Below are 14358 nucleotides of genomic sequence, written 5' to 3'. Positions count from 1 at the left end.
GATTGCCTGTATGTGCACACTGGTCTCACTCTATCCCTCCTCCATGGCACTCCATTTCAGACACCTGTTTCATGCTTGGCTTGAAACTTTTGCCCCTTGTATTACCTTGAAGAGTCATACCTAATATTGCTCTTACTTTTTTCACTTTAGAACTCATTACACCTGAATCAGAAAACCTACATGTAGTGATTCTCAGTTCAGCGGGTGTAGCCCAGGGGTGATTACTTTACTAGTGGTTACCAGTTCCAAAGGCTGCAGCCCAGAGTCCTGCTGGAACCCTGGGAATCCCAAACAATCCTCTCCTCCTGCCAATGAAAACTTGGACAGAAGACAGAAAAACTAGACAAATGTTAGCTTTATGATTCTCTCTGCAACAAAGATCCCCAAACACAATTTTACTGATGAGAGGTTGCAAACTTTTCAATACCTATTTATGTTTTCTTTCAGAACCTAATTGTTTCTTCTTTTCAGCAATTACCTCAAGGATGAGTTTTAGCTTCAGATCTACTGCATGGATCTGAAAGAGTTACACGTGATTTGTTCTTGGACATTATATTTATGTTAAAGTTACTATAAGCAGTCTGTTTCATCTGGCATTTCACCCTGGTCTATGACTTTCTATTCAGGCAAAACATTCACTTCAGACAATGATACTTTTGTGGAAATACTAAAAGTGTGAGCCCAAGATTTCCTTCCACTATGTTACAATGGTGTATCTATATTTCAGACAGAAACTAAACACAGTTTTTTTTTTCTTTCTGATATAAAGAAAATAGAATAAATTTTGTAGGTTCCTTAACGTGAAATCATGCAGGCCAAATACTAGTAATAGTTTAAGAAAATATGTGATTATATCTCTTATATGGGGGTCAATATGATATTCAAAGTACTTCTAATAAGATTTGAGTTAAAATTGTTCTGACGCAAAGATTTCAATATATTTCCTTAAGTAAGCACTTTAAGTAAGTATTTTCTTTAGTGTTCTCTAATAGTTCTTCTTTGTTAAAGAAAAGATTCAGTGGCTACATGCTGTGGGCATTTCCTCTGATTTTTTGAAGTAAGTTCCAATGCTTTATGATTATTACATTTGTATGTGACAGTGATTATAGCACAAGAGATTACTGAAATACAAGTATTTTTAGACATCAGGGAGTTGTACATAGTTCCTGCATCTGTTAAGATCCTGTAAAAACCGAGCCAGATGCTGTGTGGTATGCAAACACTCTGAGTTGCAGAGATCATGTGTGCAAAGACTACAAAAATACTCTCTAAAAAGTAACTGTGATTATGATCAACATGACAGGCAGCTAAGACTGAATTCTGTCCATTTAAATTGCATAATCCACACAAGTTTATGGGAAAACTTCAGGTGTCACTGAAACTGGTCCTACTTGTGGCAAAATTGCTCTCAAATATTTAATGTCAGCAAGGACTGCTAACAGAAGCAAGTGGAGGAAAACATTTTAGAAAGATAAAAATAAATACCTACCACTCAAGGAGTGATTGAAAATAATTCACCACACCAGATTCTCAGCAGGTGTAAATCAGTTTAACTCCAGTGACCTCTCGTCCCCAGCCCTCTCTCAGGCACACACCATTTAGCTTTGAGACACGGAATAAAAGTCTGCAGTGTGCCTAACGAAGTGTATTGCTGCATGTTATGGTTTTTAATATATGATCTGCATGATTTACTACAGTGTATTTCTCTACAAGTCACGGCTCACTGTAAACTCAGCTGGCTGTTACAGCCTTAGATGGCAAACATTTACTCCTACACATGCATCTATTGAAGTCAGACCCTGCGCTCAACTGATTGGATCCAGAGCTGCAATTCTGATCTAAATACCAGAACTATACATGACACCTCCTTTGTGTTTATGAATCTGCTTCAGATATCACCCCAGACTTACACAAAACTTTCCCTACTTGTAAGTAGCACAGTGCTTGCTGCATTCTCTCTTTACAGCTACAACAGCCCTTGTTGAAACACAGTTTGCCATGTTTAAAACGGAATTTTAAAAGATGCATAGGCACCAGTTTTAACCCTTTTAAAAGATCGCTATTTCCCCTTTCATAAGTGTATGTGTGTGTATACAACTGTATCTATAGCTACATTTGTATCTACGTTCTACATCTTCCTGTATTTAAAATGCAGGGTGTCAAGGATGAATATTGAACACATTACTCTTTAATATTTTCATAAATGACCTGGATGATGGGATCAAGTGTACCTTGATGAAATTTTCTGATGATAACAAATTGATGAGGGAAGTTGACATTTCAGAAGGGAGAGTCACACTGCAGGAAGACCAGAATAGGCTGGAAGAGTGGGCTAAAAATAACTGTAAAGGCCTTGAACCTGGGAAAACATAAAGCAGAAGTACAGCACAGGCTGGGATCTCCCTGGGGAGCAGCTCTGGAAAGGGACCTGAGGATCCTGGTGGGCAACCAGCTCAGTGGGAGTGAACAGTGCTGGTGCTGCTGTGGCAAAGAAAGCCACCAGGAAGGACACTGGGCTGCATCAACAAGGACATCACCAGCAGAGAGAAAGAAATCATTATCCCACTCAGTATCCTGGCATTATCTTCCAGCTGAAGGTGCTACTTCCTGATCACACTTGGAATACTCTGTTCAGTTTTGGTCCCTGATACGCCCAAAAAAACCCCCAGAAAAAACCCTGAAAACAGGCTGAAGAGGATCCAAGGAGTGGGAAGCCTGCCATATGAGGAAGTGCTGCAAGAACTGAGCTTGTTCAGCCTTGGAGAAAGGTTTAGGGGAAACCTTATCACCTTGTTCCCATATTTAAAGGATGGATGGATGGATGGATGGATGGATGGATGGATGGATGGATGGATGGATACAAAGATGAAAATTCCCTTTTCACAAGGACTCATATGGAAAAGACAAGTGGTAATTGTTACAAGTTGATCCTGGAGAGATTCCAATTGGACACGAGGAAAATTTTTCACAATGAGAACAACCAGCCATTGGAATTGTCTCGCCAGTGAAGTGATGGATTCCCCAACACTGCACAGTTTTAAGATTCAGCTGCACAGGGTGCTGAGCCATCTTGTCTAGACTGTGCTTTTGCCAAGAAAGGTTGGACTAGATGATCCTTGAAGTCCCTTCATATCTGGTAGTCTAAGGTTTTATGATTCTTTGACTCATTACACTTACACACGCCAAACAATTCATGACTGTAAGGGAAACATTTTTGTTTCCAGATTATTCTTTTCTTTTTTTCTCTCTGAAATTTTAATGCCAATACTTCTTTTTGCTTTATCCTTTGTAGAAATTAATATGCAGAGGAAGGAAAAGCAAAATCCCTTGTGAAAAATCACCTATTGCTTATACTTAACAGCTAGCAGACATGAACCACGATTAATAGAAGAAAATTACAATAAAACAAACTTCAGGGAACACTAACATTTGCACTGAGATTTCCATCAGTCAACTTGTTCCATTTAAACATGAAGATATTTGAAAAGCTACAATTCTCTTCTTTGTGGAAAGCAGGCCCCTACTACCATTAACTTTTGGGATTGTTCTACCCTTCTCTGGAGAACAAACCTGAAATCCACCAGTCATTGCAGCTGCTAATGGTTTAAAAAGCACTTTCTATAGAAACTTTAAAAAATATTTAACATTTTATGGCTACATCAAACTGAGTGACTGTGAACACTGGACCCCATTATCTGTTTTGGGGCAGAATTGTACTACTGGACTGACACATGTGACTAAACAGAGCTATTTGATTTCACAGTCTACACAAACTGTGTCTAATAGCATTTTCAAGAGCTAAACCATGAAAGGAGAAGAAGCAGCCAACACAAGATGAATACTCAAAAAGCTTCTGAAAACTGAGATGACACAAATCTAAGTTTAATTTCAAAAAAAGTAGACATTTCTGGCTTTGAAAACCAGAGATAAATAAAAGAAAGTATCTAGACAAGAAGAAAGATAGAAAAGTAATGCACATGACTCAGTTGGGTTCAGAAGTTTATTACTGTAATCATGAAGAAATATACCCAACTCAAACTTTCCAAAATATAAAAGTGTGGTTGATTATCAGGTTTGCTCATGTATGCCTTATTCACTGTCTCAGACAAGCAATAAGTTTGAAAATGACTAAGTGGTAGAATGGTTAAAAGTATCTGAAACAGATTTCTTTTTAAACTGATGGCTGCCTTTTTAACTCTGTATTTTCATAAGTTTTATGTTTGTAAAGACCTTTAAACTCGACTTTGAAAGATTTACAATCACTGGGACATGAGGGAGACTGTTTATTGACTTATTGCTCATAGTAACTGCAACAGCAGAAACAAAATTTGTTCAGGAAGAGATGTACAATATTCCACTTCCTTCTGCTTCTGAAGAAAAAAATGAAGGATCTTTTCACAAAACAGAAGGTTTATAACACTGATACTATGTAGTAAAGACATTATAACACACGGAATCATTTCAATATCTTGGGAAAATTCATCTAACTAGAGAACTCATTTATTTATGCATTTTACCAAATATTTACACAATCATATTTTAAATAAATATGGCAGAATTTTTGTGAGGGTTTTAATTAGAAAATCAATTTTCATTAGCCAGAAAACTTAAAAAACAACAACAAAAAATCACACTGCAAAGCACATTGATCTGATTTCATCTAATGATTATACTTTAGTTTTCACACAGTACAAGATGAATACACAGACTGTGGCCTAGTTGAAAACAATGGAAAAGCTCCCTTAGCAGTTAAAAGAGATAGAATTTCAAACCCAGTCTAAGCTTGAATAGTGAATAGTAGGGAAAAAAATCTCTGCTTCATGTAAGTGAAATGCCAAACAGCTGTAACAGCTACTGAAGGTCACAGAGACACAGCCCATTGCTGAAGATGTTCAGCCTCTGGTAGCTCTAGATCTGAGTTTGTTTCTCTGTGAAACACACAATTTTGTCTTAGCTGCACAAAATACATATTCAACACCTTATTTTATCCGTCTGTGATGACACTTAAATTCTGGTTTACTTTTCTCCAAATTGCCTTCTGTGATCTCAGTAAGCAGAAATTTTTTTTAGATCAGTAACACTCATTTTTCAAAACAGATATTATGTCTTATTACCCCACAGGCATGTGTGTGGTGAAAACTGTATGCTCATTTATGGTCAGTTTTGCACATGAAATAATCCTGACTGTAAAAATAAAGAGAGAACTGTGATTCAGATATGTCACGAAAAAAAGAAGGCTAAGATATTTTTGCTGTTTCCTTTTGTGGTAGGTTAATACCAACATAATTTTTCATATAAAATTAAAAGTGCTATCACATAGGATTTATAATGATGTTTAAACATAGGTGTGGGGTTTTATAAGCAATCTTTTCACTTGCTCTAAATTCATGACCATAAAAAGATAACTGTACTCTGCCTAAAAGAAAAAAACCTTTTGTTCTTAAAATGATGGTTCATTTTCATATCTCTAAGCATTATGTCATAAATACTGTGCTGTAGATTCTCCACTCACCTTATCTCAAACTGATAAAATTCACACATAGAGGACAAGATCCTCAATTGTTTTGAAATTCTGCAATCCTCTGTAAAGTCCCAGGAAGGATTGTCATGGTAGGAAAGGGCTACCAGAGGTGAGATCACAAGATATAATACAGAGATTGTACCAACTGTAAACCACAGTGAGATATTTGTATAACCAAGAGCTGAACCTTTGCTTATACACCATATGAGAAACTTAACATCACTTTAAAGTCTGTAAAATCAAAAATGTGTGGTTTCTTACTGTTTAGTTATGAGCTTGATTCTTCTGCAGGTACTAGATCTTGATAAAGTCTTCGCTTATCATGACTCTCATAGAACACTGCAGAAAAAAAAAAAAGGTTTTTTTAAAAAAACACTAAATTATGTAAGAGAATTAAACAGAGAATATAGTTATGATATGACATAAATTCATTTAAATATACCTTGAAAATTGTCCTGAATATTGCTTATACCTCAAAATTTATAGCTCCAGTCTATTTACACTGAAAGCAATATTGTAGAATTGGAAAAGGCCTGGAACTTTGTGTTGGGCTGACTTTGTGTGGCTGCCAGAGAGCCACTTAGCTTCTCTCTCACTGTCCCTCTCAAAGAGGATAAGAGCAGAAAGTATGATGAAAAAGCTTTGGGGTTAAGGTAAAGCCAAGGAAATCACTTACAAGTCACTGGCATCTGGAAAAGATTGATCAAGTTCTGGGAAAATAATTTCATGCCAGTTTTAGTAGATTTGGAGCCAAATTAAAACACCACCTTCCCCAACACCAACACTTCTGTCACCCACCCAATTTCACTCTTTCATTCAGAGGTACCCTATATCCTCCAGCCATGTCCAAGAGGTGCAGAGGGGATGGGGAATATGAGGTTACTATGAGTACAGGACAGCCCCTTCCTGCCTCTTCCTCCTTCTCACATTTTTCCCCAGCTCCAGTGTAGATCCCGTCCACAGGCTGCAGGTTCCTGTCCATGGGCTGAAGTTCCTCTCCATGGGTCTCATGGAGAAGCTGCTCCAGTGTAGCCTCCTCAGGGCCACAGTGGCTGTCATGAGAACTGGCTCCAGCATGGGTGCAATTCCCGTCACTTGCTACTATATGTGCTCTACAGAGCCATGGCTTCTGTGAGGGGAACCAGCTCAGCATGGGCAGTCCATGGCCACAGTTCTTGTCAGGAAAGCTCTGCACCAGCGTGAGCTCTCCAGGGCCACAGCTTCTTTCAGGAAAGCTTGCTACAGATTGGGGTCTGCACAGTCAGGAGCTCCTCCAGGCCACATCCACTGGACGAGGATGGGGTCCCAGAGGAGCCGCGGCCTGGGTGCCTTTAATGGCGTCTCGTCTTTGCAGGCCGCGGGCAAGACTGTTCTGGCACGTGAGGCGCCTTTCCCGCTCCTGCCCTACCCCTGGTGCTTGCAGAGTTGTCCTCACTCTTTTCCTGTCACACCTCACCACCTGAGCAGCACTTTGTCCTTTGCCAGGGACTGTCAGAGGCGTCCTCAGCATGGCTGTCCGGCGCAGCCCTCAGGAGCTGCTGAGGGAGCCGGCTGGAACTGGCCGGAACCGGCTAGAACCAGCTGGAACCGGCTGCGTGCAGGGCAGGGCAGCCGCCAGCCTCTCCCTGCATCCGCCCGGCTGCCTGTGGACTGCCAGGGATGCCCTAAGCAACCTGCTGCAATTCCTCAAAGCTCAAGGCACAACACCTTCCCTGCCAGGCGTCATGGATTCGGCCGAGCCTCCTCGGCCTCGGGACAAGATGGGGGAGAACACAGAGAACATGTGGCGGACATGGCCAAGCCCTGCGCAGCAGCTGGGAGAAAACAAATACAGCTGGGGATCAGCGCCCAGCCAGAGCTGGAAACTGGTACAGCTCCACTCACTGAGCCTCTAAGGAGGAGCTCATGTATGAGCTGAACTTTCAGCTCACTAAAATCCAGAGCTGTGCTACAGCTGAGCACACACCTGCACGGTCCTCCAGGATGTGAGTGATTGTCTCACTGGAGTTATAAAACAGCCAGTTTCACTGTGCTTTCCACTCCTTTACAAATGTGTACGCAGAGAGTAACTGCTCTGTGTCTGTACAGATCTCCCCACAAAGACACAGACCAGCAAGCATAGTTGGATGCAAACTACCACTTATGTGCAAGACACACACATGGCCTTTCCTTGACTTTTGGAAGTACTGTTTCATTAAAAGGAAAGAAAAGTATAGATCCTATTCCTTCCTTAGAAAATCACTGACATCTCTGAATTGTAATATGTTGTTTTCATGGGAAGACTCCTTTGCTGAAGTTTGTTAAGGTATCTTATTTATTGTGTTGCAGTAACACACAATTGCTTTGGGAGTGGTGTATTTTAGCCACAAAAGCTGAATATCAATATTCTTTGAAGAAAAAATGCACTCAGGGTATTCTCTTCTCAGACCAGACATACTGCAGTGCACCTGCTCAGGTATAATAAGCACTCACTGAAAAGGAGGAAAAACATTTTTCAGACCTGATCCCAATGTATCTAGAACATGTACATTTTTAGAGTAAGTGAAAGGAAAAGCATGAGTATGCTACGAATTCTCAGGTCCATTTTGCAACAGAAGACATAGCCCATATAATATGAGATTAAAATACAATTGTACATGGTTTGTACGTGTTTACTGGGCAATAAGTCTATAGATTTTGCAAGCGCACAAAAGGCCACATGCATTTCAAATACATCCAGCTACAATTAAAACATTTCAGAAATAAACTGAGAATTAGGTCATGTCAAAAGCAAAGCTAAAAAAGAAAATATTAAAGCTACTACATGCAGTACTCTAAAACAGAGTAACAACAACTCAGAGAAACTATGTCAAGTAAAACAGCATCTCATTGGTTTATTTCATTACAAGTTTTCTAGCAACAACATGTAACATGTAGTGCCCATTGTATATACAGAGAGAAAAAAAAGCCAAACAAACAGGCAAATAGACACAGCCTACTTTGGCAAAATAACAGGAACTTTTAGTTTTATATCCTCTACATACTTTGTTGTCTGCCTAATCTCAATACTACTACATTTTGCTTTAATGCAAGTGTAACTTCAAAAAAAATTCTCTTTCAAATTACATGACAATAATACAGATTTGGTCTTGTTCCTGCAAGCCAACAAAAATTCTTAAATGTTTAAATTGTCAGGGTCTAAACTTTTATTGGACCTGATAACTGTGAAATCACAGATACACAGCTGGCAAATGACTACTTACGAATGTTTTAAGTTGACATTTTAACAACTAGAGCTCTGACAGCTTGCCAGAAAATTTTTGTTTTCCCTAATTTTCTAAGAGGTTAATAAATTCATGAAGATACAGTATGGGGAATGGATGCGTTTTGGAATCATACTAAGAGTATCCATGAAAGAAGTACTAGAAAAATATTTTTATATATCTACATAGGAAACATAACAATCTAGGAAAATCTTTTATTTTCATCTCTTCTGAAGAATTCCAAAAGTGTCATGTTCATATAGCCATAAAAAATCACCCAGTTTTCTCTGCCTTCTACCATAATTCCTTCTTATCATACTGCTGTTCTGGATTTAGCTGTGGTTTGTCTTAGATTTTCTCTGCAATTCTCTTGAAGTCTCAGGGCTGGCTCCTCTTTTGAGACTCCTGCTTCCATCTACACATAGAGTAGGAGTTTGTGCAGCAATCATTTTGTGCATATCTAGGATTTCATGCTAGCATCAAAGAAATGACCAATTAATGAGAAATATTTTTAATTTACCTCTCTCAGGAAGCAGAATCAGAAATAATTATTACCATCCTTCATAAAGGTGACCTGGAGTCCATATTCAGAGGTATGATCTCATTGTGATGTTGTTGGATGAAGCACAGTATCACATCTTGAAAAATTATGTTATGGTATACTGAAGACAAGACTGAAATTGGAATGGCATTTCCTCCAGATGTTTCCTTTCAACAGTTCTCTTCCAACAACTGTTTCAGTTTTGGTTTTAGGTGAATTATTTTCAAGAAATAAGGAGGTCTTGTGAGGTATTTTTTCTATCTGAAATATTAGCTGTTGTCACTGCTGGAAGAATATGGTCCACACACATCCACCCTTTCTAATTTGGGGCTGTTTTCATAGTGCTTACTTTTTCTATGGAGCCAAAGGCTTTCAGCCTCAGCATCATTTGACTCAGTTTCTAAAACATTAATTGCCCAACTTGCACCAATCACTGACCATGCCTATTTTTTCATTAGAAATTATTTTTAAAAACTCTTAAAAATAAATGAGAAAGACAACAAAGAACCTTACATTCCTCTCAAAAATATTCCGTCATTTAAGTGTTCTTATATGGAAACCGTTGGAAAATAAAAACAATTAAGGCAGTCCTGTATAACAAAACAGTGTCATTGTATTAACATATGCACATACTTAAACACTGATGGAAACTGAAACTGACATTAACGGCAAGTGCCAAATTAATTCATACCTTTTCAGCAAAACTAATTGTTTAAATAACAGATATGTGCTTTTACCTTATGCTCCAGTTTATTTTGCTTAGCAGATGCAACAGACCACTGTCTAACTTCAAATTGCTTTACAGCTTAGAAATAAATCTAGGCAAAGTTTTTTCAGATTCTGTTCCATTCCCATTGCATTTGATCTCATCAGCAGACATGTAGAACCTATGAAAAAATAGAAATATGAAAAAAATAGAAACATAATATCAATAAATGGTCAGAATTTTTTTCAGTGTAGAGATTAATGTGTTCAAACATTAATTAATTATGGGAAAGTGCTGATTTTAAAAAGTATTAATTTTGAAAAAAAATTACATTATTTTATGTTCAAATTCTTTGAACATACATATTTCCTTTTTATCTCAAAAAGATTAGATCTAACTAAAATATTTGTTTTAAAAAGTGATAATAATAAAAAAATGCTGAAGCTGTGCTGAACCACACTTTTACAAAGAAAGACACAGAAATGGTGCATGAAAACACTCTTTGTTTGAATTTCAGATGGGAAAGTTTCAAAAGTTCAGCAATTCCTTTGGGATAGGAAAAGAAGTTACTGCCCAATTCTGCTCAGAACCGGTTATTTAGTTGTGTCTGATCTTGCAACTCTTTGACGAGAATCTTTGACAAAATTTGAAGAAATAAAAAAGGATGTGTGATGCATCAATCACACATGTACATATAATGATGAATTTGCAGTCCTACCTATCTGTAAATCAAAATGCAGTCATTAGTTAAGCTGTTGTTAACTATAATTATCTTTTGTTTGCTTCTTCTAGTCAGGTTGCCATAGTCCTTGTCTGTATGACATTATTCTATATTTAAATACTGGAAAGCTCTTTTGGCAGATCATTCTTTAATTCAGCAGCACAATTTTTCAAGGGAAGAAAAAACTTCTTTAAAGAATTTCCTAAAAGGTCATCATATGAGTGTAAATATATTATTATCTGATTAAATTTAAAAATTGTTTCTCTTTAACTGATTCTAAATGAAATTCAGACCTCTAAAGAGAATATAAGCAAAATGATAAAACTGAGACCCTTGTTAACATTTGCTTCTTTTTGGTGCCTCAGACATCTGTGTTTAATTATACTTGTCAGTGGACAATACAAGCTCTTCATGAGAGCTCACATGTATCTTACAGCAGAGGGAAGATGAAGTTTCTTGAGGTAAGAGGCAAGAGTGTATTTGCCTTCCATAATTTCTCAGATGACAGCATATGAATAATAGACTTTGTGGCCCACTGCCATTTTTGGGGGGTGGTGGAGGAGAAACTTACATAAAAATAAGACATAGTTATGGTCTGAACAAAACCCTAGATTTTCCATGTTTCAGTAAATCAGAAAGGTTTAGAAACTTCAAATTTGAAATACCACTATTTAAGTACTTAGACAATTTAAAAATTAAACTTTCATGTCTTGCTAATTAGGAACAGGAACTCAACAACTGATTGTTTTTATTTCAAATTCGGAGTAGATTTGGAGACACACTTCTATAAGCAGCAGTAGGCTTACACGACACACAGGAGACCAGGGACAGCTGAAAGCAGCCATATCCATGAAGATTTTTAGCAACATGTGCTTTCATGTATTTATAACACAGCAAAAGCAGTCATGTGATCAGTTACCCAACACCAGCCCATACACAGGACTTAATTTAATACAAATGCCTTCCAACTTAGGGACTCAAAAAGTACATGTTCCAAAGAAGAAAGCTGACAGACATTCACAATAAGTATGTTCTTCCCTCAGTAATTTTCTTTCCCTTCTTCTCACCAGCACTGGTGAGAAGGGAAAGAAACTGCTTCATTTTAAGTTAGATGTGTAGGTTTTAACTTTTGTAGACTTGCTACTTCTAGAAAGTTAAGGCTGTTACCTGAGAAAGCTGCTAAAGCTGCAGCATCAGTTTAAACTACCCTATAAATACAACTGGCCAGCCATAGAATATACAAATGACAAATCTGATCTAGGTTTGGGGGGGGGAGTGTTTCTGAGTTATTTTTAACCCAGATCACTTCTCTGATCTGTTTCACTGCTCAGACACTGAACAGTATCAGTGTAACAGGGGCACTGTATGATTCAAGAACATGCAGCAAGAGATGAGGACAGTCAGATGAAATGTACACATCTGCTGTAAAAAATGCTGCCAAACTGCAGACTAATATAATTAACAAATCATCCCACTGGCTCCTCTGAAATTGCCTTAGATGGTGAACAAAATTCAAGCACGAGTCACTGTGATATTTTGCTTCTAGTGTTATTAACCCACAGAGGACTGTGGGAGATGTGCTGTTGAAAATGAATAGCTGCAAGACATTTTGGGGAGAACATTTTTTATTATTTCAGGATAACTTAGATATAAACTGATACATAGCTGATATTTGATTTGTAAATACAGTTACTTGGCTTCCAGTGTTAGTTCCACCTTTTCTGCAAATTCTCTTAATCCCTAATAAAACTCAAGTTCTCTATTACTCCATATTGTCAGTTGCATTTATTCTGCTCTCTGTCTGGTACCTGAATGGTACTGAAACCTGCAAATATTTCTCAAAATATGGATTTCTGACTCTCCAGTAATTTATAATCCACTGATTTCATTGATGCCTGGTGGATCATGATCACATCCACTCTAGCAGAGTCCAGGAGACAACACACACATGTCCTCCTAACAAGTGATGTAGAGGTCTCAATTTCATATCATAGCTGTTAAGCAGCTATGTATGTGCCAATAATTTAATCCCACAATTTTACAATCTACCTTTTCCTGTCAGCTAGGAACCCGGCCACCATCTCAACATGGTTTCTGCATCATGGTGGTGCTATGATGTTACAATTTTTCACCAACTAAACCACAATTTAGCATTTCAGTTTTGAATCCTGCTTGTTTTGCTGCTTTGAAAATGAGGGTGAAAACTTCTTGAGTAGTAGAAATGAAGATTCACAGCTGCTGTTGATTGTTTTAACTCCTTTGATGTCAGTAATTGGAAGGAAGATGAATAGCAGCTGAGAAGCTGTTTGACTCCTTTGCACGAAACAGCCACTGCTCCACATCAGCGTCATCTGGAACAGCCCTCTGATGGCTCAAGAGATGAGGACTTAAAAAAAAGATACACTGCTGACTGGCTGTCAGATCTTCCACTGTGCTGATCTCATTCCAGAAACTACACATCTGCATGTGGTCAGGATGACAAGATGTTTCACTCTGCATTGCCTCAGTTCCCCGCTCTGGTAGTTGCTCAGCATTTTGCAGAAGTATGAAACTTTCCACATTTCCACTAACTTAATGGAAATGAGAGGGGGGGTATTTTTCCAAGAACCTTAAAATGCCATGTTCTAAATTTCCATTAGGGAAACCTCACTGTTATTTCTAATGTGTATATCACAAATCATACTGGATTTTATTCCAGATGCAGTAAGTAATCTTTGTAACTAAAATTTTCATTTACAAGTTCGCCTGTTCTTGTTTTTCACATTCAAAACACCATTATACATAGGTCATCCATATACGGGATTGTTATAGCAACAGGGAAGCCCTGGTATTCAAAGGACTTCAGTGAGACCAGGTTTGCAGACAGAAGTTAAAGCCTTGATTTCAGGATAAACACAACTCAGTATGAGCTAAATCAAGAGTCAGCAACTGATTGCTGAACACACACACACATAGAAAAGCTCCTCACTAAAATCAAGAGAGCCCTTACAAGGTCTGCCAAATACCAGATCTCTTGCACAACGCTCATTTTCCTTTTGTTCCTTTGCTGTCTGGAGGCATGGCTGCTAACTTTGTCAGCAACTGAAGAACTGAACGGGAGTGTGAAAAAGTTACTCTAAAATGTAGAAAACCCCACAGGGGACTGTTTTGACTACCTCACACGTGAAAGGAAGGAGCCATCCTCAGTGAGCAGTCTTGCGCAACATGGGTAGGCCAGGCTCACTGTGCTGTGCTTCTGCGGCACTGGTTTCAGGAATCAAATACCCGCACCGGGGGACAGCAGGCAAGGCCCCCTCGGCACAGCGACGGTGGGGAAGGCTTTCAGCACAGGGGTACTGGGATTCTTCCTAAATCTAAAAGGAAAACAAATCTTCTCCACACTTCCTTTCTCACAACACAGTCCTGCGCTTGAGCGGAGCTGCCCACCCTCTGCTCGGCAGGAGATTTTGGGATAACTTTCCAGTATCTCCTTCCCCCTTTGCCGGCCCGGCCGGCCAAGCGTGTCGAGGCGAAGCGAGGGGGACGCGGCCCTCTCTGCTCCGCCGGTGCCGGGGTGGCCGCGTCCCACGGGGCCGTGCACTGCCCGGGGACACTGGGGCCATGTCCCTTCCGCAGCGTCCCCGGGGG

The 14358-nt window shown here is 38.9% G+C and overlaps 2 long non-coding RNA genes across 3 annotated transcripts in view; both read right to left on the bottom strand.

Moving 5' to 3' along the window:
* LOC135308807 (uncharacterized) overlaps window positions 1–6887 on the bottom strand; it is a 420716-nt gene extending 413829 nt beyond the window's left edge. For both annotated transcript variants that reach the window (XR_010369176.1, XR_010369177.1), the window contains exons 1-2: window positions 6449–6887; window positions 5783–5860 (exon numbers count right to left, since the gene is read on the bottom strand). This is a non-coding gene — a long non-coding RNA (uncharacterized LOC135308807). The remainder of the gene's footprint in view (window positions 1–5782; window positions 5861–6448) is intronic.
* Window positions 6888–8521: 1634 nt separating this feature from the next.
* On the bottom strand, window positions 8522–14004 carry LOC135308804 (uncharacterized). Its single transcript, XR_010369174.1, has 3 exons — window positions 13887–14004; window positions 10042–10191; window positions 8522–9236 (listed from the first exon to the last, which is right to left on the bottom strand). It is a non-coding gene; the product is annotated as an uncharacterized LOC135308804 (long non-coding RNA).
* Window positions 14005–14358: the final 354 nt, after the last annotated feature.

This window comes from Passer domesticus, chromosome 10 (assembly GCF_036417665.1).
Source record: "Passer domesticus isolate bPasDom1 chromosome 10, bPasDom1.hap1, whole genome shotgun sequence".
Taxonomy (NCBI): Eukaryota; Metazoa; Chordata; class Aves; order Passeriformes; family Passeridae; genus Passer; species Passer domesticus.
The sequence above is the reverse complement of the archived record's forward strand: the minus strand, read 5'-3'. Positions and strand labels throughout refer to the sequence as shown.